At 27.1% G+C, this 5100-nt stretch overlaps 1 long non-coding RNA gene across 2 annotated transcripts; it reads left to right on the top strand.

Moving 5' to 3' along the window:
- Window positions 1-255: 255 nt before the first annotated feature.
- LOC146887287 (uncharacterized) lies at window positions 256-4761 on the top strand. Of its 2 annotated transcripts, XR_014994160.1 has the most exons (3): window positions 327-532; window positions 3330-3463; window positions 4367-4761. It is a non-coding gene; the product is annotated as an uncharacterized LOC146887287 (long non-coding RNA). The 2 variants fall into 2 exon arrangements; XR_014994159.1 differs by lacking the exon at window positions 4367-4761 and having other exon boundaries at window positions 256-532; window positions 3330-3494.
- The last annotated feature ends 339 nt before the right edge of the window (window positions 4762-5100 follow it).

Below are 5100 nucleotides of genomic sequence, written 5' to 3' on the forward strand. Positions count from 1 at the left end.
TGAGAATGAGTGAGAGTGAGGGGCAGCCACTGAGCAACACTGATGATATAAAAGATTAAAAGATACCCTGATTTTGGTACAACTTCTTTTCTCCACTTCTCTTCTTTAAAGTACAGAAGAATCTGAATATGTTGGGAAGGACCAATAAAGGTTTGTGACCTTTGGCTATGAGGAATCAGCAATTTATGAGCATAAAAACTGTACAATTGTCAGCCAAAGTAAAACATTTTTTGGTGAATGGATATCCTCAGCATAACCCAAGCATATGCCAATGTTTCATTGGTTTATTCCATCTTCTTTTCTATAAAGACTACTCAAGTGTCACACACACAAACCACATACAATTCAAGACACAACACAAGCACCAATTGAAGGTGAAAACTTAAGCAACTCAGCAATAGGGCAACTCTCCCATGGCAGGTGAAGGGTCAACCTTTTTGGAGCTTCCAAAACTCGGTGTCAATAACTTGCCAAAGGAGAGTTGCCCTGTGGCTGCTTTAGCTTAATCTCATACAATGGTGGCATATTAGAGGTAATTAAAAGTTAATGGAAATGCATCTCTTTGGTTTTAGTCTCTTGCATGTTAATTAGTTTAAGCCAAGTTTTGCTTTTCTTCTTCATTACATTTTCTTGTGAGAATGACAGTTTTCCATCAATGTGGTTGAGACATTTTTAATTTATCACCAAAGAAGTAAAATGTAACTCACCTATGAAAAATATTAATGTGATTTACGATGAAAGTCTCACATCAATTATAGATAAAATCAATTTATAATATATAAGTTGTTGCAAACCTGACCTTAAAATCTGATTTTACAATGTTACATTAAATTTAAAATTTATTTTTTAACATGATATCGAATTGCATCAAAGTCTATCTTAACAAAGTTTATTTTTTGTTGGTTCCGGTGATTTTGGTGATTTTTACTTTTGGATAAATTATGTTTGTCTGTCTTATGTTTGCCTTTCCTATGTTCTGCTGCATGCATGCTCTTTGCCTGGTTATTATTGGAGAAACCAATCTTTCTACTCTTACCTAAAGTAATGATGAACAGTGCACAATCTTAGGCAAATTATACATTATACATTAGTCCTTAAAACAATACATAGTGGTAAGAAAATGTGTTCACCAACTCTCATGTGGTAGCGCCTCGCAGTGCACACAGAATCTGAAATGCTGAATACAAAACTTTAATGGAGACAGAGATCAAAGTTCTGGAATCACTCATGAAGTAGTTTTATTCATGAATGGATTAAGTAAAATTTTATTTGGATTTTTGAAGGGAAATAAAATGGAATTTAAAAGAATTTCTTTCCTTTTATAATATGAGATGGATATCTCGTTTGGATAAACTTTCTCTTAATACGAGAAAAGAAATATGAGTAGATTTTTTAGAGCCGTCAAAATGGGTTATAACCCGCGAGTCAACCCGGTTCATCACGGATTCGGATCGGGTTGGATCGAAAAAAAATTACAAATTTCAGTACAGGTTAAAAATGAACCCAATCCACTATGAACCTAGCTCATTCGGGTTGAACCCGTGAAGAGCCGTATTGGCTCACCAACCCGCTAATAAATTTTAAATATTTAATATATATATATATATATATTATATATATAATATATAATATATTATATATATATATAATATATAATATATTATATATATATATATATATTATATGTATATTATATATATATATATATAGATATATAATATTATATATATATATATATATATTATATATGTATATTATATATATATACATATAATATATATATATATTATATATGTATATATATAATATACATATATAATATATATATATATATATATATATATATATATATATATATATATATATATATTGTAGATGGGATAAAGAAGATGTTTTAAGAGATGAAAATATTGTAGATTTATTCATTTAAGATTCTAATACTATAGTTTGATAAGTGACAATAATGATTTGATGTTAGATAGTAATTTATATTTTTGTGATTTTGGTTTGTATTTAGAGTTTAACATAATTTGGGATTTTATTTTGATTGTATTGAAGTTTATTTAGATTTTAATTGAAATTATAATTTAGTTTTCTTGAGATTGAAAAAAAAATTGTGTGTTTTTTTTAATTAAATAAGTCAGTGAGCCAACCTGTTTAACCCGTCAACCCGTGGTAGGTCGGGTCGGGTTCTAATTTTGTTGATTTGCTAATAAGTGAGCCGGGTTAGGTTGACCCACTAAGTGGTCAACCCATCATGAGCCAAACTGAGTTGGGTCGGATGACCCGTTTTAACAGCTCTATTTTTTAATACAAGTTAAAATAATGTATTTTAGATAAGTTAAGTCTGAACAAAAATAAAGCTTACAATTTAGCTTCTGATAAAAGTTTTATTTATTTTTCTATAAGTACTTGTGAATGAGTTTATTCAAAATGAACAGTAATACTTATTTCGTTTCAAGAAAACTACATAATGAAATAAAAATATTATTTTGTTATTTTTATCTGATTCAAATTTTATTAGAAAAAATCTCTTCATTATTTTTTTCAAATTCCCATATACAAAATAGCTCAACTAGCTAGAAACTTTACATAATTAGATTCCAAACATTGCTTCTTTGGTTAATCTGCTGCCATTTTTCTTCTAAATAAAAAAATAAACACATCCTTTTAATTTGAAATCTTGTTAATACATCTTTCAAAAATATTTTTTAATGTACCTAAAAATGTCATGAGATATAGGTCGCGTATACTATATAATAACAGTTGCAAAACAATCATTTTAAGACTATTAATCATTAACATGAATTTAGTTTTTCATGAAAATTTCTCGGATTAGCAACATTGATTTTGTACCACGAATAGATTAATCTCTCGCCAATAAATTGGAAGAAATTCAACTGATAAAAAATTGAGTTACAAAGAAGAATACTTCTTATCTTAACTCAATTTTTTAACAAAGGAAAAGCTAACTTAATATTTTATTTGGAAAATAATTGATAATGGTGAGAAAAGATAATTGTTACTCTCTTAGTACATTAATGATTTATTTGTATAAATGGAAGCATGGTGGAGGATATGTATAAGGCTTTTGTAATTTTTGAACTTCGTGGTTGAGTTTTGTATGCTATTGAATTGATTTGTTTGTGGAATAAATTAAGATTTTTGCTTACTAAATTGAATTAACGGTGACTCTTCTAAATTAATATTGAACTTTGTAAATGATTTCAAGTTGATTTTTTTTTTTTTTACATGTTATGCTATTGATATAGTACATTTTAGTTTAGTGTTAAACTGGGTTTTATTTTATATCATTTATTTCTTCACAGGTTTTCATTAAGGCCAGAGGTTTGGCCCATAGAGATATGATTACATCATGTGTCCGCCGTGTCATGTAGGCTGGGGTTGGCCTTTCTTGTGTTAAATATGGGCCCAAAAGTTTGGTCTATTTTGTATAAATTTGGTACGTGGATCTGCTCTTTTTTTATGATAAATTTTTTAATATTTAATAAATTAGGAAATTTTAACCAGTTCATTAAAGTAAACAAAGATTTTAAAAAATAGAATGATAAATTGATAATTCAATATTTTTATAATATTTATATTCGTATTTTGACATATACGATATATTTTTCAAATTTTAGAATACATAACACTTATCTTTTTTACTCATACAATAATTTAAAACGTTTATATAAAACTCTAGAAAAATGTAATCAACATACAAGTGCAATGTTTTTTTATGCAAGTCATGAGTCAATCCACACAGCTTAAGGCGGGACAAAATATATCGAACTGCACTGCACTATCAATAACTGCACTAAACTAAAAAATAATTCGTTTTAACTGCACTAAACTGAAGAAACAGTTCAGACGAACTGAACTGCACTATTTTTTTCTTCTAATAAACTGAACTGCATCTGAATTGAACTGTTATAATCTGCATTGCTGAATGATAGATTTTTTGAACATCTAACCCCATCCCACCTACCATATTCATTCTTAAGAGAAGTTAACAAGATAGTTGAACATCACATCATGAAACTTGCAAATAAAATCATCTATGGAACTTGAATTTGACGATAATGATTAAAAGAATAAACTATAATGGAGACGAAGAAAGGTTGAAATGGCTTTCCTAAATACGTTTTATCTTTCATGCCTGTTTACTTTTCTCAAGCCTTTATTTTCATTACCTAAGAAAGACTTTCTTTTCCTTTTCATTAGAAGTATAGTGCTGCTACTGTCACAAATTTTCCACCTTCATTAACAGTCTTCGATGCTGTATGATAGTGTTTATTTGATTCTAATTTTGATTAAATCTTCTTAAACTTGACTAACTTGAATTTTAGTTGTGATTTTTCAGAATTTTGAGATAAAAATTTAAAGATTTGATGAAGTCTACAGGTTGACCAAAACCATAACGTAAGCTGCCAAGTTAAAAGCTATCAAGTCTACATGACCAAAAGTATGTCACTGCTTGTATTACAGTTCAGTGTACTAACAGTTAACTGTTTATAATTTTTCAAAATTTAATTTAAAAAATAGTACAATTTAATTTTATTATTAACAATTAATTTAAAATAGTTAAATTAACTTAAATACAGTACAATTAAATTATTTTTGTGCAGCACTATAACTTATAGCTTATGGACTATGCGAACCCAACTTTTGCATACCACTTAATTCAATTTCTAAGTCATTTCACTTTTTTAAAGAGATCATCCATCAAATCAAACCTGCATTGTCAACTTTTAGAACAAATTTGAGCAGTGTTTATCAAATATATATATATATATATATATATATATATGATACTACAAATATTTTTATATTTTATTTTTTAATTTTGAATAAAATAATCTTTTAGATAAAACAAATTTGAATAAGTAATATCAAAATATAAATTTTAAGAAATTATTTCTTTAAAAAATAATATCATTTTCATATATTTATTGAATAATTATTTAACTTTTAAACACTCAAATAACAATGATTAAATACTTATATTCATTATTAAAAATATCTTTTTTAGAGATTTTAGCGGCGTAAGTGCTTTTTTTTTTACCCCAAAATAATTGTGATTTATTGAATTTAAGT

Source organism: Vigna unguiculata, chromosome 4 (assembly GCF_037176805.1).
Source record: "Vigna unguiculata cultivar grain cowpea cultivar isolate G323 ecotype 2 chromosome 4, ASM3717680v1, whole genome shotgun sequence".
Classification (NCBI taxonomy): domain Eukaryota; kingdom Viridiplantae; phylum Streptophyta; class Magnoliopsida; order Fabales; family Fabaceae; genus Vigna; species Vigna unguiculata.